The sequence below is a fragment of the Arachis ipaensis genome, chromosome B02 (assembly GCF_000816755.2).
Source record: "Arachis ipaensis cultivar K30076 chromosome B02, Araip1.1, whole genome shotgun sequence".
Taxonomy (NCBI): Eukaryota; Viridiplantae; Streptophyta; class Magnoliopsida; order Fabales; family Fabaceae; genus Arachis; species Arachis ipaensis.
Window position 1 is genome coordinate 15945278 of NC_029786.2, and position 25121 is coordinate 15970398.

At 38.5% G+C, this 25121-nt stretch overlaps 1 long non-coding RNA gene across 1 annotated transcript; it reads left to right on the forward strand.

Annotated features, from left to right (window-relative positions):
* Positions 2615-24145, forward strand: LOC110267491. The gene is made up of 3 exons (XR_002355209.1): positions 2615-2627; positions 5550-5563; positions 24052-24145. It is a non-coding gene; the product is annotated as an uncharacterized LOC110267491 (long non-coding RNA).

The window sequence follows — 25121 nt, forward strand, 5'->3', positions numbered from 1 at the left end:
GATCTCAAAAATATCAATGAAGATTAGTTTTAATTAGATGAGCAAGACTAGTAGCTTTTTGCTTCTGAACAGTTTTAGCATCTCACTTTATCCTTTGAAGTTCCGAATGATTGGCATCCATAGGAACTCAGAATTCAGATAGTGTTATTGATTCTCCTAGTTCAGTATGTTGATTCTTGAACACAGCTACTTTATGAGTCTTGTCCGTGACCCTAAGCATTTTGTTTTCCAGTATTACCACCGGATACATAAATGCCACAGACACATAACTGGGTGAACCTTTTCAGATTGTGACTCAGCTTTGCTAGAGTCCCCAGTTAGAGGTGCCCAGAGCTCTTAAGCATACTCTTTTTGCTTTGGACCACGACTTTAACTGCTCAGTCTCAAGCTTTTCACTTGACACCTTCACGCCATAAGCACATGGTTAGGGATAGCTTGGTTTAGCCGCTTAGGCCAGGATTTTATTCCTTTGGGCCCTTCTATCCATTAATGCTCAAACCCTTGGATCCTTTTTACCCTTGCCTTTTGGTTTAAAGGGTTATTGGCTTTTTATGCTTGCTTTTTCTCTTCTTTTTTTTTCCTTTTTTTTCCATTTTTTCTTTTATTTTTTTCGCTCTTTTTTTTCGCAAGCTTTTGTTTTTCACTGCTTTTTCTTGCTTCAAGAATCAATTTTATGATTTTTCAGATTATCAATAACATTTCTCTTTTTCATTATTCTTTCAAGAGCCAACAATTTTAACATTCATAAACTTCACTATAAAAAATATGCACTGTTCAAGCATTCATTCAGAAAACAAAAAGTATTGCCACCACATCAAAATAATAAAGCTAATTTCAAGATAATTTTCGAAATTATGCACTTCTTGTTCTTTTGCAAATAAAAATATTTTTCATTTAAGAAAGGTGAGGGATTCATAGAATTATTCATAGCTTTAAGACATAGACACCAAACACTAATGATCATGTAATGAAGACACAAACATAGACTAAACATAAAGCATAGAAACGAAAAACAGAAAAATAAGAATAAGGAGATTAAAAAACGGGTCCACCTTAGTGACGGCGGCTAGTTCTTCCTCTTGAAGATCCTATGGAGTGCTTGAGCTCCTCTATGTCTCTTCCTTGCCTTTGTTGCTCCTCTCTCATGGCCTTTTGGTCCTCTCTGATTTCATGGAGGATGATGGAGTGCTCTTGGTGCTCCACTCTTAGTTGCTCCATGTTGGAACTCAAATCTCCTAAAGAGGTGTTGAGTTGCTCCCAATAGTTGTGTGGAGGGAAATGCATCCCTTGAGGCATCTCAGGAATTTCTTGATGAGGAACTTCCTCATGCTCTTGTTGAGGTCCATGAGTGGGCTCTCTTGTTTACTCCATCCTCTTCTTAGTGATGGGCTTGTCCCCTTCAATGAGGGTGTCTTCCTCTATGAAAACTCCAGCTGAATTGCATAGGTGACAGATGAGGTGAGGAAAGGCTAACCTTGCCAAAGTGGAGGGCTTGTCAGCTACTTTGTATAGTTCTAGAGATATGATCTCATGAACTTCGACTTCCTCCCCAATCATGATATTATGGATCATGATAGCCCGGTCCACAGTAACTTCGGATCGGTTGCTAGTAGGAATGATAGAGCGTTGGATGAACTCCAACCATCCAATAGCCACAGGTTTGAGGTCAGGCCTTCTCAATTGAACCGGCTTGCCTCTTGAGTCTCTCTTCCATTGTGCTCTTTCCACACAGATGTCCATGAGGACTTGGTCCAACCTTTGATCAAAGTTGACTCTTCTAGTGAAAGGATGAGGATCTCCTCTCATTATTGGCAAGTTGAATGCCAACCTTACAGTTTCTGGACTGAAGTCCAAGTATTTTTCCTGAACCATTGTGAGCCAATTCTTTGGGTTCGGGTTCATACTTTGATCATGGTTCTTAGTGATCCATGCATTAGCATAGAACTCTTGAATCATTAAGATCTTGACTTGTTGGATGGGGTTGGTGAGATTTTCCCAACCTCTTTTCCGAACCTCATGTCGGATCTCCGGATATTCACTCTTTTTGAGCATGAAGGGGACCTCGGGGATCACCTTTTTCTTGGCCACAACTTCATAGAAGTGGTCTTGATGGACCTTTGAGATGAATCTCTCCATCTCTCATGACTCGGAGGTGGAAGCAATTGCCTTCCCCTTCCTCTTTCTAGAGGTTTCTCCGGCCTTAGGTGCCATTAATGGTTATGGAAAAAAACAAAAAGCAGAGCTTTTTCCCACACCAAACTTAAAAGGTTTGCTTGTCCTCGAGCAAAAGAAGAAAGAAATGAGGAGAAGAAAAAGAAATGGAGGAGATGGAGGGTTGTAATGGATTCTGCCAAGAGGGTTTAGAATGTATGATGTGTGAAATTGAAGGTTGTAAGGAGGGGTATTTATAGGGTAAGAGAGAGAGAGGGAAGTCGTGTATGAGGGGTTGGATTTGGGAGGGAAATATTTTGAATTTGAATGGTGAGGTAGGTGGGGTTGGTGGGTTTTGGGAAAAAGTAGATAGATATGAATGGTGAAGAGATTATGGGGAAGAGGGTATAATTGTATAGGTGAATGGTGTTTAGGGAAGAGTGTTATGGAAAGGTGTGAAAAGGAGAGAAAGAGAGGTGGGATAGGTGGAGATCCTGTGGGGTCCACAGATCTTGAGGTGTCAAGGAATTCTGGTCCCTGCACCTTTCTGGCATTTAAACGCCCTCTGTGTGCCATTTCTGGCGTTTAACGCTAGCCTCTAGCCATACATCCTTTTCTGGCGTTAAACGCCAGTCTGCCTGCCAATTCTAGCGTTTAACGCCCAGAATGCTGCCAGATTGGGCGTTAAACACCCATTCTGCTATCCTTACTGGTGTTTAAACGCCAGTAAGCCTGTCCTCCAGGGTGTGCTATTTTTAATGCTGTTTTTTAATTCCGCTTTAATTCTGCAGTTGTTTTTGTGACTCCACATGATCATCAACCTAAAGAAAACATATTATAACAATGGAAAACAAATAAATATAATTAAATAACATTGGGTTGCCTCCCAATAAGTGCTTCTTTAATGTCAATAGCTTGACAGTGAGCTCTTAGAGAGCCTCATAGAGACTTAGAGCTTAATGGTGGCCTCCCAACACCAAACTTAGAAGTTGAGTGTGGGGGCTCTGGTTGACTCTGTATTGAGAGAAGCTTTTCATGCTTCCTCTCCATTGTTACAGAAGAAGATCCTTGAGCCTTAAACACAAGGTAGTCCTCATTCAGTTGAAGGACTAACTCTCCTCTGTCCACATCAATCACAGCTTTTGTTGTGGCTAGGAAGGGTCTTCCAATAATAATGGATTCATCCTCATCCTTTCTAGTGTCTAGGATTATGAAATCAGTAGGGATGTACAGGCCTTCAACCTTCACTAAGACATCCTCTACAAGTCCATAAGCCTGTTTCCTTGATTTGTCTGCCAATTCTAGTGAGAATCTTGTAGCTTGTACCTCAAAGATCCCTAGTTTCTCCATTACAGAGAGTGGCATGAGGTTTATACCTGACCCCAGGTCACACAGAGCCTTTTCAAAGGTCATGGTGCCTATGGTACAAGGTATTAAGAACTTTCCAGGATCCTGTTTCTTCTAAGGTAATTTCAGTTGAGCCCAAGTATTCAGTTCATTGATGAGCAATGGAGGTTCATCCTCCCAAGTCTCATTACCGGATAGCTTTGCATTCAGCTTGATGATTGCTCCTAGATACTGAGCAACTTGCTCTTCAACAATATCTTCATCCTCTTCAGAGGAAGAATAATCATCACAGCTCATGAATGGCAACAGTAAGTTTAGTGGAATCTCTATGGTCTCTATATGAGCCTCAGATTCCTTTGGTTCCTCATTAGGGAACTCCTTAGTGGTCAGTGGACGTCTAGTGAGGTCTTCCTCACTGGAATTCACTGACTTTCCCTCCTCTATAGGTTCGGCCATTTTGGGTATGTTGATGGCCTTGCACTCTCTCTTTGGATTCTCTTCTGTATTGCTTGGGAGAGTACTTGGAGGGATTTCAGTAACTCTTTTACTCAGCTGACCCACTTGTGCCTCCAAATTTCTGATGGAGGACCTTGTTTCAGTCATGAAACTGAGAGTGGTCTTAGATAGATCAGAGACTATGGTTGCTAAGTCAGAGAGGCTCTGCTTAGAATTCTCTGTCTGTTGCTGAGAAGATGATGGAAAAGGCTTGCTATTGCCAAACCTATTTCTCTCGCCATTATTATTATTGAAGCCTTATTGAGGCTTCTGTTGATCCTTCCATGAGAGATTAGGATGATTTCTCCATGAAGGATTGTAAGTGTTTCCATAGAATTCTCCTATGTAATTCACTTCTTCCATTCTAAGATTCTCAGGATCATAAGCTTCTCCTTCAGAGGAGGCTTCTTTAGTACTGCCGGATGCAGCTTGCATTCCAGTCAGACTTTGAGAAATGATATTGACTTGCTAAGTCAATATTTTGTTCTGAGCCAATATAGCATTCAGAGTATCAATCTCAAGAACTCCTTTCTTCTGAGTCATCCCATTATTCACAGGATTTCTTTCAGAAGTGTACATGAACTGGTTATTTGCAACCATTTCAATGAGTTCCTGGGCTTCTGCAGGCGTTTTCTTCAGATGAAGAGATCCACCAGCAGAGTAGGCCAATGACATCTTGGACAATTCAGACAGACCATCATAGAATATACATAAGATGCTCCATTCTAAAAGCATGTCAGAAGGACACCTTCTGATCAATTGCTTGTATCTTTCCCAAGCTTCATAGAGGGATTCACCTTCCTTTTGTCTGAAGGTTTGGACTTCCACTCTAAGCTTACTCAACTTTTAAGGTGGAAAGAATTTGGCTAAGAAAGCATTGACCAACTTTTTCCAAGAGTTCAGGCTTTCTTTAAGTTGTGAGTCCAACCATGTCCTAGCTCTGTCTCTTATAGCAAAGGGGAAAAGCATAAGTCTGTAGACCTCAGGATTAACCCCATTGGTCTTAACAGTGTCACAGATTTGCAAGAATTCAGCTAAGAACTGATGAGGATCTTCCAATGGAAGTCCATGAAACTTGCAATTCTGCTGCATTAGAGAAACTAATTGAGGCTTAAGCTCAAAGTTTTTTGCTCCAATTGCAGGAATTGAGATGCTTCTTCCATAGAAGTCAAAAGTTGGTGCAGTAAAGTTACCAAGCATCTTCCTTGCATCTCCACCATTGTTATTGTGTTCGGCTGCCATGTCTTCTTCTTTTTCAAAAATTTCTGTAAGGTCCTCTCCAGAGTGTAGTGCTTTAGCTTCTCTTAGCTTCCTCTTCAGAGTCCTTTCAGGTTCAACAAAGATGTCTTTATCCTTATTCCTGCCCATATGAAAAAGAAGAGAACAGAAAATACGAGGAATCCTCTATGTCACAGTATAGAGATTCCTTTATGTGAGTAGAAGAATAGAAGAATGAGGTAGAGAGAGAATAAGAAGAATTCAAACACAGAGAGAGGGGGAGGGTTCGAATTATGAGTAGAAGAGAAGTGTTAGTAAATAAATAAATAAATAGAAAGAGTTGAGAGAGAGAGTATTCGAATATTAATTAAAAGAAAAGAAAAATATTTTTATTTTTATTTTAATTATAAGTTAGAATTCGAAAATATTAAAAGAAATAAAATAAAATTAAAATTTAAAACAATTAGTTAATTAACAATATTTTTGAAAAAGTTGTTAGTGGTTTTCGAAAATTAGAGAGAGAAAGGTAGTTAGGTGGTTTTGAAAAGATAAGAAAAATTAAAACAAACAAAAAGTCAAGTAGTTAATTGAAAAAGATTTGAAAATAAATTTTGAAAAGATAAGAAGTTAGAAAAAGATTTTGAAATTAAACTTTTGAAAAAGATATGATTTGAAATTTATTTTGAAAAAGATTTGAACAAGAAATTAAAAAGATTTGATTTTTAAAATTAAAGTTAATTACTTGACTAATAAGATACTAAAAGATATGATTCTAGAATTTAAAGATTGAACTTTTCTTAACAAGAAAGTAACAAACTTGAAACTTTTGAATCAAAATATTAAATGCTATCAAAGATTTCGAAATTATGAAATAAAATTAAGAAAAAAATTTTGAAAATTTGTTTAAAGATTTTCAAAAACATTAAAAGAAAAATGAAAAAGATTTTGAAAATTTTAAGAATTCGAAAATATCAAGAGAAAAATGGAAAAGATTTGATTTTGAAAAAGATTTGAAAAGATAAAGTTTTTAAATTGAAATTTTGACTTGACTAATGAGAAACAACTAAATTTTAAAAATTTTGATCAAGTCAACCAAAAATTTCGAAATTTATGAGTAGAATAAAGAAAAGATATTATTTTTTATTTTTTTGAACTAATGAAGAAAGAGAAAAATAACAAAATGACTCAAGACATAAAAATTTAAGATTGAGACAAATGGAACATACAAGAACACTTTGAATGTCAAGATGAACACCAAGAACACTTTGAAGATCAGGATGAACATCAAGAACATATTTTTGAAAATTTTTAAGAAAAGAAAGATATGCAAGACACCAAACTTAAAAATTTTTAATGTTTGGACACTATGAATTCGAAAATACACAAGAAAAACAAGAAAAGATACAAAACAAGAAAATTTAAAGATCAAACAAGGAAAATCATCAACAACTTGAAGATCAATGAAGAATACAATGCATATATTTTTGAAAATTAAAGAAAAATTAAAACATGCAATTGACACCAAACTTAAAATTGGACACTGGACTCAAACAAGAAACACAAAATTTTTTGGCTTTATGATTTTATTAATTTTTTTTGTATTTTTTGAAAATTATGTTTGGAAAAAGAAAATAAAGAAATTCAAAATTTTTAATAAGAATTCCAGGATTCATGCAATGTTGGTCGAAAGCTTCGGTCCAAAAGAATTAGACATGGACAAATGGCCAGCCAAGCTTCAGCACAGAATTATAAATGAGAATCCCAATGCTGATGCAATGTTACTCTAAAGTGTCGGTCTAACAGAATTAGACATGACCAAATGGCCAGCCAAGCTTTAGCATAACAATTACATACAACAATCCAATGAATATGATAAGTTAAAGCTTCAGTCCAAAAGATTAGACATGGCTTAATAGCCAGCCAAACTTTAACATACCATCATGAAGCTCGAAGGTGGAATTCATTCTCAAAAATTTTGATGAATTTTTAGAAAACTAAATATATTTTTTTATATATTTTTCGAAAATAAAAATAAAAAGCTTAAACATAAAATAAAATTATCCAATCTAAGCAACAAGATGAATCGTCAGTTGTTCAAACTCGAACAATTTCCGGCAACGGCGCCAAAAACTTGGTATGCGAAATCATGATTCACACTTTTCACAACTCCGCACAACTAACCAGCAAGTGCACTGGGTCGTCCAAGTAATACCTTACGTGAGTAAGGGTCGATCCCATGGAGATTGTCGGCTTGAAGCAAGCTATGGTCATCCTGTAAATCTCAGTCAGGTGGATTCAAATGGTTATGAGGTTTTGATAATTAAAAGATAAATAAAACATAAAATAAGATAAAGGTACTTATGTAATTCATTGGTGGGAATTTCAGATAAGCGTTTGGAGATGCTTTGTTGCCTCTGAACCTCTGCTTTCCTATTGTCCTCTTCCAATCATGCATGCTCCCTTCCATGGCAAGCTGTAGGATCCTCTCAGATGAAAAATACCAGGTACGATCTCTGCACGGCTAATCAACTGTCGGATTTCTCGTCTCGGATGAAACATACCATGTACAGCTACCACACGGCTAATCATCTGTCGGTTCTCGCTAGCATCAGAATAGAATCTCTATATCCTTTTGCACACTGTCACTGTGCCCAACATTCACAAGTTTGAAGCTCGTCACAGTCATCCCTTCTCAGATCCTACTCGAAATACCACAAACAAGGTTTAGACTTTCCAGATCTCAAGAATGCTGCCAATGGTTATAGCCTATACCACGAAGATACTAATCTCACGGACTCGGTCCGTGTATTAGATACCCAAGAGAATATACTCTGGCTGTCATCCAATGACTACGTTGAACATCATGTAGACCGCTTGTGGTTGTCAGGCACCCGAATCTTGGCTAAGCGAGTAACGAAGATAGTGGGTGATTGTCACGGGTCACCCCTTCATTCTAACTTAACTGAATTAAGTACAAGAGTATATCTTGGAGAAGAAGTAGGCGTGAATTGAAAGAAAAATAATAGTACTTACATTAATTCATGAAGAATAGCAGAGCTCCACACCTTAATCTATGAGGTGTAGAAACTCCACCGTAGAAAATACAAAAGAGAAAAGAGGTCTAGGCATGGCCAAATGGCCAACCTCCAAACGTAACATAAACGTCCAAATATCCAAATATGATAAAAAGTTCTAATATAATAGTAAAAAGTGCTATCTATACTAAACTAGTTACTAGGGTTTACAGAAAATAAGTAACTAAGTGCAGATAGTGCAGAAATCCACTTCTGAGGCCCACTTGATGTGTGCTTGGGCTGATCATTGAAGCTTTTACGTGCATAGGCCATTCTTGGAGTTAAACGCCAGCTTGGGTGCCAGTTTGGGCGTTTAACTCCAGTTTTGGTGCCAATTCTGGCGTTTTACGCCAGAAAGTTTTTGGCTGCCGTTTAACGCCAGTTTGGGCCATAAAATCTCGGGTAAAGTATAAACTATTATATATTTCTGGAAAGCCCAAGATGTCTAATTTCCAACGCAATTAAGAGCGCACCAATTGGGCTTTTGTAACCCCAGAAAATCCACTTTGAGTGAAGGAGGGTCAGAATCCAACAGCATCTGCAGTCCTTTCTCAGCCTCTGAATCAGATTTTTGCTCAGGTCCCTCAATTTCAGCCGGAAAATACCTGAAATTTCAAAAAAATACACAAACTCATAGTAAAGTCCAGAAATGTGATTTTTGAATAAAAACTAATAAAAATATAATAAAAAGTAACTAAAATATACTAAAAACTATGTAAAAATAATGCCAAAAAGGTATAAATTATCAGCTCATCACAACACCAAACTTAAATTGTTGCTTGTCCCTAAGCAACTAAAAATAAAATAGGATAAAAAGAAGAGAATATACAATAGATCTCAAAAATATCAATGAAGATTAGTTTTAAATAGATGAGCGGGACTAGTAGCCTTTTGCTTCTGAACAGTTTTGGCATCTCACTTTATCCTTTGAAGTTCAGAATGATTGGCATCCATAGGAACTCAGAATTCAGATAGTGTTATTGATTCTCCTAGTTCAGTATGTTGATTTTTGAACACAGCTACTTTGTGAGTCTTGGCCGTGACCCTAAGCATTTTGTTTTCCAGTATTACCACCGGATACATAAATGCCACAGACACATAACTAGGTGAACCTTTTCAGATTGTGACTCAGCTTTGCTAGAGTCCCCAGTTAGAGGTGCCCAGAGCTCTTAAGCACACTCTTTTTGCTTTGGATCACAACTTTAACCGCTCAGTCTCAAGCTTTTCACTTGACACCTTCACGCCACAAGCACATGGTTAGGGACAGCTTGGTTTTGCCGCTTAGGCCAGGATTTTATTCCTTTGGGCCCTCCTATCCATTAATGCTCAAACCCTTGGATCCTTTTTACCCTTGCCTTTTGGTTTAAAGGGTTATTGGCTTTTTCTGCTTGCTTTTTCTCTTTTTTTTTTTTCCTTTTTTTCTTTATTATTTTTTTCGCCCCTTTTTTTTCGCAAGTTTTTGTTTTTCACTACTTTTTCTTGCTTCAAGAATCAATTTTATGATTTTTCAGATTATCAATAATATTTCTCTGTTTCATTATTCTTTCAAGAGCCAACAATTTTAACATCCATAAACTTCACTATAAAAAATATGCATTGTTCAAGCATTCATTCAGAAAACAAAAAATATTGCCACCACATCAAAATAATTAAGCTAATTTCAAGATAATTTTTGAAATTATCCACTTCTTGTTCTTTTGCAAATAAAAACATTTTTCATTTAAGAAAGGTGAGGGATTCATGGAATCATTCATAGCTTTAAGACATAGACACTAAACACTAATGATCATGTAATGAAGACACAAACATAGACAAAACATAAAACATAGAAACGAAAATCAGAAAAATAAGAACAAGGAGATTAAAGAACGGGTCCACCTTAATGACGGCGGCTAGTTCTTCCTATTAAAGATCCTATGGAGTGCTTGAGCTCCTCTATGTCTCTTCCTTGCCTTTGTTGCTCCTCTCTCATGGCCTTTTGGTCCTCTCTGGTTTCATGGAGGATGATGGAGTGCTCTTGGTGCTCCATGTTGGAACTCAAATCTCCTAAAGAGATGCTGAGTTGCTCCCAATAGTTGTGTAGAGGGAAATGCATCCCTTGAGGCATCTCAGGAATTTCTTGATGAGGAACTTCCTCATGCTCTTGTTGAGGTCCATGAGTGGGCTCTCTTGTTTGCACCATCCTCTTCTTAGTGATGGGCTTGTCCCCTTCAATGAGGATGTCTTCCTCTATGACAACTCCAGCTGAATTGCATAGGTGACAGATGAGGTGAGGAAAAGCTAACCTTGCCTAAGTGGAGGGCTTGTCAGCTACTTTGTATAGTTCTAGAGATATGATCTCATGAACTTCGACTTCCTCCCCAATCATGATATTATGGATCATGATAGCCCGGTCCACAGTAACTTCGGATCGGTTGCTAGTAGGAATGATAGAGTGTTGGATGAACTCCAACTATCCCCTAGCCACAGGTTTGAGGTCAGGCCTTCTCAATTGAACCGGCTTGCCTCTTGAGTCTCTCTTCCATTGTGCTCCTTCCACACAGATGTCCATGAGGACTTGGTCCAACCTTTGATCAAAGTTAACTCTTCTAATGAAAGGATGAGGATCTCCTTCCACACAGATATTCACTCTTTTTGAGCATGAAAGGGACCTCGGGGATCACCTTTTTCTTGGCCACAACTTCATAGAAGTGGTCTTGATGGACCTTTGAGATGAATCTCTCCATCTCTCATGACTCAGAGGTGGAAGCAATTGCCTTCCCCTTCCTCTTTCTAGAGGTTTTTCCGGCCTTAGGTGCCATTAATGGTTATGGAAAAAAACAAAAAGCAGAGCTTTTTCCCACACCAAACTTGAAAGGTTTGCTCGTCCTCGAGCAAAAGAAGAAAGAAATGAGGAGAAAAAAAAGAAATGGAGGAGATGGAGGGTTGTGATGGATTCGGCCAAGAGGGGTTTAGAGTGTATGATGTGTGAAATTGAAGGTTGTAAGGAGGGGTATTTATAGGGTAAGAGAGAGAGCGAAGTCTTGTATGAGGGGTTGGGTTTGGGAGGGAAATGTTTTGAATTTGAATGGTGAGGTAGGTGGAGTTGNAGGTGGGGTAGGTGGGGATCCTGTGGGGTCCACAGATCCTGAGGTGTCAAGGAATTCTGGTCCCTGCACCTTTCTGGCGTTTAAACGCCCTCTGTGTGCCATTTCTGGCGTTTAACGCCATCTCTGCTACCTTTTCTGGCATTAAACGCTTGGCTGATGCCCATTTCTGGCGTTTAACGCCAACCAGACACCCTTTTCTGGCGTTAAACACCAGTCTGTCTGTTAATTCTGGCGTTTAACGCCAGCCTCTAGCCAGACATCCTTTTCTGGCGTTAAACGCAGTCTGCCTGCTAATTCTGGCATTTAACGCCCAGAATGCTGCCAGATTAGGCGTTAAACGCCCATTCTGCTATCCTTACTGGTGTTTAAATGCCAGTAAGCCTGTCCTCCAGGGTGTGCTACTTTTAATGCTATTTTTTAATTCCGCTTTAATTCTACAGGTGTTTTTGTGACCTTCTTCTAGGTCCTCGGAACTTCCTTGCCGTCCAACCGCTCTAACTTGTAAGCGCCATTGCCGAGGACCTTCTTCACCCTGTATAGGCCTTCCCAGTTTGCCGCCAACTTTCCTTCACCCGGAGTCAGTAGTCCTATGTCGTTGCACCGTAGGACCAGGTCGTCCCGTTCAAATTCTCTCTTGAGTACCTTGGTGTTATAGCGAAGGGCCATTATTTGTTTGAGTGCTGTCTCCGACAAGTGGGCCATCTCTCTGACTTCATCCACCAAGTCTTTTTTTACAGCCTCTTCGACTCCTCCTAGAAGTAGTCGTGGACTCGGCTCACCGATTTCTACGGGTATTATTGCAGCTACCCCATAGGTGAGCCGGATGGGCGCTTCCCCAATAGACAACTCCTGAGTTGTGCGGTAAGACCAGAGGACTGAGGCCAACTCGTCAGCCCATGCTCCCTTCTTCTCATCAAGTCGTTTTTTGAGGCCTTGCAGGATGACCTTATTTGCCACTTCCACTTGGCCGTTGGTTCGGGGATGCTCCACAGACGAGAACTTTTGCTTTATGCCCAGGCCGGCTTGAAATTCTCCAAACTTTTGTCGACAAACTGCATCCTGTTGTCCGAGATGACGACTTCTGGTATTCCAAACTTGGCTATCACTTGTCTCTACATGAACTTCCGACAGTTGACCGAGGAAATGCTTGCCATCGGCTCCGCCTCTACCCACTTTGTGTAATAGTCAATGGCTACGACTAGGTATTTGACCTGCCCTGGTCCAACCGGAAAAGGCCCCAGCAGGTCGATTCCCCATTGCGAGAATGGCCGCGAGGCTGTTAACAGGCTTAGCTCGGTTGCCGGCGCCCTATGAAAGTTGGCGTTTTCCTGGCATCTTTTGCACTTCTTCACAAATTCTTTCGAGTCCGCCATCATTGAGAGCCAATAATAACCAGCCCTGACAAGCTTTCTGGCCAAGGCCTTTCCACCGATGTGGTGGTCGCAACATCCCTCGTGGACCTCGCTTAGTATGTAGTCCGTTTGGTCGGGGCATAGGCACTTCAACAGGGGTTGGCTGAGAACATTCTTGAACAACTGGCCTTGTATTACCGCATATTTGGCCGCTTCTCTTCTTAATGCCTTTGCCGCTTTGTCGTCCTCGGGGAGTACTCCCTTTTCCAAGAAATCCATGATTGGGTTCATCCAGGATGGAGGGTCGGTTGCCTGCGCCACGTGCAGGGTCACCGTCGGTTCCTTTATTAAGCCTTGTATCAGAGATCGGTTCCCAGTTCCTAGTCTGGTGCTTGCTAGCTTTGATAAGAGGTCCGCTCGGGTGTTCCTTTCTCTTGGTACGTGATGCACCATTACCTCGTCAAACTCCTCACTTAGTTTTCTGACTCTCGCCAGATATTTCTGCAATAGGAAATCTCTGGCTTGGTATGCCCCGTTCTGTGATGTGACGACCTGGGAGTCGCTGCACACTTCAATTCTGGTTGCCCCGACCTCTTTTGCCAAAACTAATCCGCCCAGCAAGGCCTCGTATTCTACTTGGTTGTTAGACACCGGGAAATCAAACTTCACTGATTGTTCATATACGACCCCGGTTGGGCCTTCCAAGATGATCCATGCTCCTCCGAACGTCTGGTTAGAGGCTCCGTCTACATGGAGCTTCCACCGTGTGCTCGGTTCTTCGGGGAGGCTTCCTGTTACTTCGACTAGGAAGTCAACCATGGCCTGGGACTTGATTGCGTGCCGGAGTTCATATCTCAAGTCGTATTGAGACAGTTCTATTGCCCAGGTCATCATCCTGCCCGCCAGGTCAGGTTTCTGAAGTACCTGCCGGATTGCCTGGTCCGCCCTGACGATTACCTAGGATCCTTGGAAGTACTGTCGCAGCCTGCGAGAAGAGGTTAGGAGTGTGTATGCTAGCTTCTCCAGCTTACTGTACCTCAGTTCCGCCCCCTGCAACGCCTTACTTACGAAGTAGATCGGTTGCTGGTTTTCCCTTCTTTTCGCACCAGGACCGCCGCCAAAGCCTCATCAGTTATTGCCAAGTACAGGTACAGTGCCTCTCCATTCGAATGCTATTCCCTTTTTTATTAGGTTGAAGAACGAAAAAGCCTTGGCGGCCGAGGCCCTGAGAAAATGGGATAGCGCAGTGAACCTTCCCGCTAACCTCTGGACGTCTTTCACACATCCTGGGCTCTTCATTTGTAAGATTGCCTCGCATTTCTTCGGGTTGGCCTCCACCCCCCTTTGGGTTATCATGAAGCCTAAGAACTTCCCGGCCTCTATGGTAAAGGCGCACTTAAGCGGGTTAAGTCTCATGCCGTGTCACCGAAGAGAGGCGAAGACGGTTTCCAGGTTGCTGATGAGGTCTTCAGCCTTGGTGGTTTTTACTAGGATGTCATCCACGTAAACCTCCACCATTTTGCCGATAAGATCTTTGAATATCTTGTTCATGAGTCTTTGGTATGTGGCGCCTGCGTTTTTCAAACCAAACGGCATCACCTTGTAACAATATGTTCCTCCTGGCGTTATGAATGCCGTCTTCTCTTCGTCCGGTTGGTGCATCGGTATCTGATTGTATCCCGAATATGCATCCATAAAACACAGATACCGGTACCCTGCGGCCACGTCCACCAGAGCGTCGATGTTGGGAAGTGGGAAAGAATCCTTGGGGCAGGCCTTGTTAAAGTCGGAGTAATCGACGCACATTCTCCACCTCCCGTTGGGTTTCTTGACTAAGACCACATTCGACAGCCACGTCGAGTAATCCAGTTCCCGGATGAAACCGGCTTCTAGCAGGCTGGCCATTTACCTGGCCACCTCCTCGGCCCTTTCTTTTGACATTTTCCTCCTCCTCTGCGCCACTGGCTTAGCTTCCGTCTTTACGGCGAGGTGGTGCGACATGATCTGAGGGTCAATCCCCGGCATGTCAGTGAAGGTCCAGGCGAACAAGTCGCTGTTTTCTCGGATCATCTCCACCAACTGTCCTTTTAATTCATAGGGAAGGTTCTTGTTCACGAAGGTGAACTTATCTTCTGAGTTGCCAACCCTGAATTTTTCAAGGTCCCCCTCAGGTTCCGGCCTTGGTTTGTCGTCAACCTGCACGTCCAAATCGGCTAGGAAGACCCCGGAAGCTTCTTTGGACTTTTTCCTCAAGGAGAGACTGGCATTGTCGCAAGCGACCACCGTTTCCAAATTTTCCCTTATGGATGCCACCAATCCATCATCAGCGATGAACTTCATCATTAGTAGCTTTGTTGAAATCACTGCTCCGAACTCGTTGATAGTCTTTCTTTCGAGGATGAGGTTGTAGGCTGTGAAGTCTCTCAAGACCACGAATTCTGCCATTACTGACCTCTTTCCTCATCCTCCTCGTATAGACACTGGCAAAGAGACTACCCCATCGGGTTTGATGAAGTTGTTGCCCAATCTGACCACACCGTGTTGGTGGTTCTTCAGGTCGGTATCTCGGAGGCCCAGCGCATTGAACACATTGCGGAAGATTATGTTCGAATCTGCCTCCGTGTCCACTAGGATCCACTTTACTAGGCCCATTCCGACTCTAGCCGTGATTACCATGGGAGGATTTTCCGGTAGGTCATCAAACCATATGTCCTCAGGTCCAAATGATAAGGAGGGTATCTTGTTGGATAGGGGTGTGCGACTGGTCGAGGACACGGCCAAAACCTTGGCATCTTTCCTGCTGGCTAACTTGGACCTAGGGGCCGCGTCTCTTCCGACCACTACGTTCACGATAGTGAGGCCGCGCTCATTGTCCTCCTCTAGCTCTTGCCGCTTCTTTACGGTGCGGCTCTTGTCATCGTCGGTTCGGTCGCGTTCCCGCCTCCTAGGTTCCCTTATGAGATGCGAGAATTCGGCCAGCTTACCTTCTTGGATTGCCTGCTCCAGGGCGTCTTTTAGATTGAAGCATTCCTGGGTTTTATGGCCGTAGCCCTTGTGATAGTAGCAGTAGAGGTTTTTGTTTCCTCCCGTTCTGTCCTTGAGTTGTCAGGGCTTCGACAAGATGCCATTGTCGTCAATCTGCTGATAAACTTCCACAAAGGAGGTTGTCAATGGGGTGTAGTTGGTAAATTTACCTATCCGGGGGAACAGTTTGTAAGTCTTGGCTGAAGCTTCGTCCTTGGAGTGCTCCTTTGGCCTTTCCCCGCTACCGGGTTGTCGAGCTTGACTGTAGGCAGGCTGCCGCTTATTGGCCGCCATGACCTTGCTGACCTCTTCATCATTGATATACTCCCGAGCCACGTTTTGGATCTCTTGCATAGTCCATACGGGCTTGGTGGTAAGATGCTTCCTGAAGTCCTCATTTGATAATCCATTCGTTAGGAATAAGCTGGCCACCGAATCGGTTAGGCCGTCAATTTCCAAGCACTCGTCATTGAACCTGTCTAGGTACTTCCTAGTCGGTTCGCCAACTCTCTGGGTTACCCGTTGCAGGTTGATCGGATGCTTTGCCTTTGCGATACGTGTAGTGAATTGGGCCAGGAAAGCGCGGGCGATGTCCCCAAAGGTCGTCACCGAGCCTTGGGTTAGGGCGTTGAACCACCGAATTGCCGGTCCCGCTAAGGTTACTGGGAAAGCGCGACATCTTACTTCATCACCCACCCCTTCCAGGTTCATCCTGGCCTCAAAGGCCGTTAGGTGTTCCTGGGGGTCTTGGGTACCATCATACTTCATGTCCGTTGGCTTATCGAAGTGCTTCGGTAGCCGGACTTCCAGGATCGAATGGTGGAAAGGGGTTGCCCCCATGACCACTAGTTGTTGCCTTCTCCTCGGTCTTTCTCTACTGTCTTCTCTGTGCGTTTGGCTTCTCCTTGCCCTCTCTCTGTTGTCTTCTTGATGTGGTCGGCTACTCCTTGGTCTTTCTCTGCTGCCTTCTCGGTCTTCCTCTACGGTATCTCTTGATGGTGATCTGGAGTAAATCACGGGATCTCTCCGTCTTCTGGGCACTTTCCTACTTTCCTGGCTCTCTGACCCTGATCGGTGGCTCGGGGTGCACCCGAAACGACTTCTTCGAAGACCTCTCTCTCTCCTTTGAGGAGACCGGGAACAGTCTTGACTCGGAGTCAGTTGTTGGTGCTCTCTGCCAGCCACTTCCCATTCTAGGTTTTGCACTCTGTGGCGCAGTTCTTGTATTATTCTGGCGCTGTCACTACCTGTTCCCCCAAAGGGTCGTCTCTCGGGTTGCCGCGGGGGGATCTAGTGCTCTCGCAAGAGGGAGCCCCTGTGGCTACCCTACCGCTTCTGAGGTCTATCCCCTCCCCGCAGGGCCCGCCTCCGTTGTTCGCCTCTACTGGCCCAAAATAAAATCCATATTGGCCAGTCCCCACAGACGGCGCCAATGTTCAGTTGGTCGGTTACCGGATGGTTCGGAAGTGTTTGCTAGGTGTGAAGATGGGTGCTAGCCACAATCTAGGTCTGGGGCATGAAAGGCAGGGGCAGCCGACTTCCCGAGCTCTTCATGAGGCGAGGGGGGTGCCACCTGCAAGGATACTCCGACGCTCAAATCAAAAAATGTGCAGGTAGTATGGGAGTAAGTGATATGATGACATACCTTGGGAAAGGGGTAGGACTCTCCCCTTATATATCCTATCAGTAGGGCGGGCCCCACACAGGGAGGCCTCCTTCCTGGAAGTTTCCTTCCCCACAACTGTCATGCAGCTGGTAGCGAGGGTGCCTGTCCAGGTCGCAGACTGGACGGGTCATGTGCGTTAACCCAACCGAGCGGATCGGAATGTTCTCGGGCCGGGTCAGCCAGCGTGCCAGCTAGGCTGGTCCATAACAGAAATACTACTATTTTAAGAACTATTTAACAAATTGTTATCATTCTAAAATATGTTATTCAGTTGTCATCTTTTTACCATTGTGATAATTTTTTTGTTAGCTGTTAACTAGAATTCGTTAAACTAGCTTGTGACATTTGTATTGAAATAGCTAAAGTATTCTGTGACTTTAGCATTAGGTCGCTGAGCTCGATAACAATATTAGTGAAAGATCCGCTTCCCTAAAAAATGACTTCGATGTGTCACACGGCAAAAAACTATTAATATATATGTAAATCAATATTAAATATTAGAAAATAATTGATAATAAATAATTAAATTAACATTAACGACAAATATTAACTCATATAAAAGCATATTAGTTATTTAATAAATAAAAAAACATAAATATAAATGGATCATGAAAATTATAATTTGAAACATATGATTGTCGAGTTAATGGAGTCGATCAAGCCAAATTTATTCCTTATAAATAAATTATGATTTTATTGACCCAACTTGTCCATTTTTACAAGCAAACGAACTTACAAATATCATTTTAGAAAATTTCTATGGTACTAAAAGAAAAATTCTTTCATTCATACGTGTCAATCTGATAATTTATTGTATATATATGTTCTGTATTGTAAAATGTACCTAAATCTTGCTTAATAAAAAAGAGTGAGTACAGGGACTTATTCCAATCATGATAAATTTTATCTAACAATTAATAGTGACACAAAATTAATTCTGGTGTTACGATCTTTTAATTATAAATATCATTAAGTATTTAAAAATATTTGTGAATGTTTTAGTTTGTAAATCTATCATTATGCCAGAAAAATTTTACAAGTGAACTTGGTTTGTATGGGCTAAAATTACTAAAATATTTTGCATATGACAGAAGGAAGAGAAAAAAGAATGACTTTTTTATTAGGTCATGTGCCATAAATCATGTAAAGAACAGAAAGCAGTTTTAAAGAGTGAAGAGAAGTAGTGATAGGTGTGAGTGGAATGTAGGACTGGCAATGGATATAATAACATAGGGTAGAGTAGGGTTTTGATTTAATGTAATCCTATCTGCAGGTTAAAAACATAAAATTTAACTCTATCCTACTTGCGAATTGAAAATCTCTCAATCCTAATCCTACTTGCACCTTAAAATTCTCAACCTACCATATTTGACCCTACTAGCAGAAAAATTAAAATTTTTCAAACAAATATAAAATTCAAACATTCCATCTTTCATACAAATTAATAAATAGAAAGTAAAAAATAAAGTTCAATAAAATTAAAAGCAATAAAATCTTAAATAAATCTAATATAAAATTATAAATAGTATGATCATTAAATTCTTAATAAAATTAAAATAACACAAACAAAGATAAATGTCTTGTCCTTCTTCTTCTAACTCTAAGTTCTAACAACATTCTTCTTTAAATAACATAATAAATTAGTAGTTAAAATGATTAGCTTAGTAGTTATGTTGAACTTTTACAAGAAAGAAATTGTGGATTCAATACTCACTTCCTTCACTATACATATAATTTTTAAATATATAGTATACTAAGGGTGCGAGTAGGATAGGATAGGGTAGGGTAGAGTATATCCTAGACCCGCACCCCACCCTACCCGCAAGTAAACCTGCACTCTACCCTACCTGTAACGAGTAGGATAAACAACCCTGTTTGATTGGGTTAGGTCGGACTGAGTACGCGCGGATAAGGTATATATTGTCAGCCCTAGAGTGGAGGGACATTGGGGTTCATCGACAGAGACTTTAACTGTCACCAAAATTCTAAACCCAAATAACTATTCATTAAATCATTGATTATAAACTTACAAAATTACCCCTAATCACTAAAACTCATATCCTAAACCGAAATATTAGGCAACCATACAATCTAATCGAATTTCATACTACCAAAATCATATAAACAATAAAATCTATAGAATAATATTGAGCGCTAATTCTTTAAACAAATTAATAGTGATGAGCGCTAAGTCATCTTCCTTTAAAGTTGAAAAGAACTAAATAGCGACATCCTTCTTCTCACATTCTCTCATCACAATCTTCATCCTTTTTATATCTGGTGACACAAAGATTCACACCAATTTGTTAAATTCTTACATAGAATAGCAATTATATCTAGACATTTTTATTATGTCCTTTATGAATTTGCATATGTGAGAAACAATTTGATCTAATGACTTAGTTGTTACAGAAATTGAAAAAAAAAATCTTGTAAGTATTTATATTTTTCTGTCTTCTCAATGGTAGATTTTAATTAATATTGTAGTTTATATCGAGAAATTAGGGATTGGAAATAAGCAAATCAACCTCTAAGAAGTTCAATCTGATCTGTACATAACTTTGTCTGATCTAATTTGTTACAGACTAAATTCAGTCTCATGTTTTTTTTAAATTTAAATTTATTAGTACATTAGTTAGACGCAATTTTATAAATAAGTTTAATAGATCTGTCAAGTTATTATATGAGCATATTAAAATATAAATAAATATAAGAATAATTTTTTATAATTAAAAAGTTGTCAAAATCAGATTTAATTCTTAATATATATACTAAATTGTAGGTCAAATTTAAATCAACTAACTATATTATAATCTTAATAGTAAACTTGGACTTATTTTCACCTCTACAAAAAACTAAAAAGTTTATGTTAACCGTAGTATACAAGAAAAGAAAAAGAAAACTTAATAATATGTGACTTAGAGGTTGGTTTTACGGTAGATTTATTATGTTAGATCAATTGATTAGACAATGAAAATTGATATAAAAATGATTAAGAAATAATATTTTATTATTATTATAAACCATAAAAATGATTTTTTAGAGATGAATTATGTCGAATAGAAAGATAATACATAGCCATAAAAGTTTTTTTTATTGTTAATTAAAAAAGTAAAGTTGATGTGAAGAAACGGCAAATTCAAATTTTTTGTTTTGTTTACTCAATAGTTATGGCTGTATATATAATAATAATTTTATAGAGCAAAATCACAGGTACTTACCTTGTGTACGGATAGAGTAAAAAATTTAACGGTAAAGTATTAAATTAGCCTCTTACGTTTGGATTTAATTTTGTTTTGGTTTCTAAAATTTAAAGTGTCCTACTTGAATTCAAAAAATTTTTATTTAATTTTAATATAGTTCTACCATAAAGTCATTGTTAATTAATTAATGTCACTGTTTCACCATATCTTAATGTCATTTCCTAAAGAAGAAGTGCAAACTCGTAAGACACAGGATCAACAGTGGATGCATCAACGTAAGTCACTTGCCTTAGTTTAAGCACATGAAAAGTATCTTCAAGAACTCACTCTTCGCCGGAAAGTTCGCCAGTGGCAACGACGACAAGGTAATCGTAACCTCTATCGCAGGAAACTTTCCTTAGCAACCGAAGAGTTTGGTTATATAAGTTTTCTATGTCTGAAAACTAAGTTTTCTTAATTATTTAACATTGACTTCACGACAAGACTACATTAAATTAAATGAATCTTTTTTGGATTCAAATAGAATACTTTAAATCTTAAAAATTATAACAGGATTAGACTCAAATATAAGGGATCAATTTATTACTTTACCCAAAATTTAAAATTTGATTGAAGGTTGAAGATGTACATTGTCCATAGCTATATGGAACATTAATATTTAGTTTTTATTTCTCTCAAACTTCAAAGAATTTACGTTAAGAAAAAGAAAATAATTAAATTTTGTTTCAAGCATTTTTAGTTTTCTTTATTTGTTAAGATATCTATAGCTATATATATAATAGCTATCAAATAAATAGGTAGGGCAGATTTGAACCAACTTATCACTAGCAGCAAACACAAATTGAAAAAATGATTAACCCATATTTTGAAACGAGTCAAAAACATAAAATTAACTCCACTCATATGAACTAACGAGTTAAATCGATCAATTCGCTTTTTATTTTAATTATTGCATAATTTTAACAATTTTTTTTACTTGATATCTATAGAGTACAAATAAAAAATATTTATCATACATACATATATTTTGATAATAAACTATCTAAAGTTTAATAAATTAGTTTACAAATCTAAAAAAAAAAATAGTACATAATATAAAATATAAACTCATCAAGTTTATTGGGGTATTGGATTATTAAACCAATTTTATCATTTTATTTATTTTTTTTAAATTGAGATACTACTATTTTAAGAATTATTTATTAAATTATTATTCTTTTAAAATATATTATTCAGTTGTCATCTTTTTATCATTGTGATAAAAAAAATTTATTAGCTATTAACTGAGATTCGATAAATGAACTTGTGACATTTGTATTGAAATAGTTAAAGCATTATGTGACTTTAGCATAAGGTTGCTGAGCTCGATAACAACATTAGTAAAAGATCTGCTTCCCTAAAAAACGACATCGATGTCACCTGGCAAAAAAAACTATTAATATATATGTAAATCAATATTAAATATTAAAAAATAATTGATAATAAATAATTAAATTAACATTAACGATAAATATTAATTTATATAAAAACATATTAGTTATTTAATAAATAAAAAATACAAATATAAATGGATCATGAAAATTATAATTTAAAATATGAGTGTGAAGTTATTGGAGTCGATCAAGCCAAATTTATTCCTTATAAATAAATTATGATTTTATTGACTCAACTTATCTATTTTTACAAGCAAATCAACTTACAAATATCATTTTAGAAGATTTTTATGGTACGGAAAGAAAAATTCTTTCATTCGTACGTGTCAATCTGAAAACTTATTATATATATGTTCTGTATTATAAAATGTACCTAAATATTGCTCAATAAAAAAGAGTAAGCACAAAGACTTGTTCCAATTATGACAAATTTTATCTAACAATTAATGGTGACACAAAATTAATCTTGGTGTTACGACCTTTTAATTATAAATATCATTAAGTATTTTAAAATATTTGTGGATGTTTTAGTTTATAAATCTAACATTATACCAGAAGAATTTTACAAGTAAACTTGGTTTGTTTAGGCTAAAGTTACCAAAATATTTTGCATATAACATAAGAAAGAGAAAAAAAAATAACTTTTTTATCAGGCCATGTGGCATAAATCATGCAAAGAAAAAAAAGCAGTTTTAAAGAGTGAAGGGAAGTAGTGATTAGGTGTGAATGGAATGTAGGACTGGCAATGGATATAATAATATAGGGTAGAAAAGGGTTTGGATTTAATCTAATCCTATCTGTAGATTAAAAACATAAAGTTCAACTCTATCCTACTCGCGAATTGAAAATCTCTCAATCCTAATTCTACCTGTACTTTAAAATTCTCAGCCCTACCATACTTGACTCTACTAGCAGAAAAATTAAAATTTTTAAAACAAATATAAAAAACTAAGTTCAATAAAATTAAAAGCAATAAAATCTTAAATAAATCTAATATAAAATTATAAATAACATGATCATTAAATTCTTAATAAAATTAAAATAACACAAATAATAATAAATGTCTTGTCCTTCTACTTCTAACTCTAAGTTCTAGCAACATTACTCTTTAAATAACATAATAAATTAGTAGTTAAAATGATTAGCTTAGTAGTTATTTTGAGTTTTTACAAGAAAGAAGTTGTGGATTCAATACTCACTTCCTTCACTATACATATAATTTTCAAATATATAATATATTAAGGGTTCGGGTAGGATAGGGTAGAGTATATTCTAAACCCGCACCCCACCCTACCCCAGGTAAACCTGCACTCTACCCTACCTGTAACGGGTTGGATAGACAACCCTGCTCGATTGGGTTAGGTCGGATTGAACACATGCGGATAAGGTATATATTATCAGTCCTAGAGTGGAGGGACATTGGAGTTCATCGAAAGAGGCTTTAGCTAACACCAAAATTCTAAACCCAAATAACTATTCATTAAATCATTGATTATAAACTTACAAAATTACCCCTAATCACTAAAACTCATATCCTAAACCGAAGTATTAGGCAACCATACAATCTAATCCAAATTCATACTACCAAAATCATATAATTATAAAAAATTAATCTTCTACACAAGTTTGTTTCATAAATTTAACAAATCTAGTTCCCATAACAAATTAATTTTATCACATGAGTTTCATTAACACAAACATTTCATGTAAAATTTTCAATCTAAAACAAAAATCATTATACATCATGGGTCAACTTCACATTCTATCCATATTTCTTTATAAAAACCTAACCCTAATCCTAAATTCTCAAATTGAAAAACTCTAACCTTAAACCCCTTACCTCAGCCACATCCTCACCCCTGTTTCACCCCCTTCAGCGTAACACGCCCATCCCACACAAAGAAGAGAGTATCGCACGAGGAGAGGGAGCTGCACCAGTTGTCGCGGTCGCACCGCCGCCGTTATGCTCCACGTCGTTGTCGCTTCCGTTCACAAAGAGGAGAGAGACGTTGAGACAGAGAGCAGCGCCAAAGGGAGAGGGTCCGCCATCATCGTCGATTCGTGCTCACCAGAGGAAGTCGTTACCACAGATGAGTTGTTCCGCTATGACGCATGCGAGAGGAGGGAAGTTGTGTGTTGTTGTTGTCGCCTCAAGCTGCCAAGCGGTCGCCGTTTCTGCTCGAGGTTGTCGTCGTTTCGTCGCTGCTAAAAGAGAAGACGCGTCCGAGAGAGAGAGAACCAGGGGAAGTGATGCGCAAAGGAGGCTAATCGGAAGACTACCAATATCATTGAATATTCCATTAAGGGTGAAAAAAGGCCAGGCGGCCTGCCAGGGGCCTGTAGCCTGGCCTGTGTTTGGCCTGGCTTGTTATAAAATAGGCACGGTTCAGACTTTTATAAAAGCCTTATTATGTTAATAGGTCAGGTCCAAGCTCACTAATTAGCTTTATTGGCTTCTCAGGCTGTACCTGTTAATACATAATTACATATATAAATAATTTTTTTATTATTAATAAAATTATGAGATATTTTAAATTTATTATATTTAATTATAAATAGTTTTGTATATTTTAAATACTTTAAAATTTAAAATTTTTTATAAATATTAAATATGATATATTAAATATAAATATGTTTATTAAAAATAATTTTTTTTAAATAATAATTTTATTTTTGTAAAAAAAAATTATCAGGCCTTTTAGCAGGCTTCAGGCCAGGCCAGGCTGAATAACAAGCTAGGCTTAGTACTTAAAAAAAAAAAAAAGCCAAGGCCAGACTCAGGCCAATTGACTACATGATAGGCCAGGCCTGTTAAGAGCAAAATTTGGTCTGGCCTGGCCTGTTTCCACCCCTAATTCCATTCAACTATATACGTATAGTCATAGTAGCTAGAATCTCGATTTAATTCTTAAAATCTTCTGATATTACGATTTTAAATGAGTCAATCGATTTTATGAAATTTTGACTAGGGGTAACGATTTTACGATTTAAATATTGTTAAGATTTTACGTTTTACGTACTTAATTTGCTTTTTCAATTTTACGTAAAATCTCGATTTTCTTTACCTTG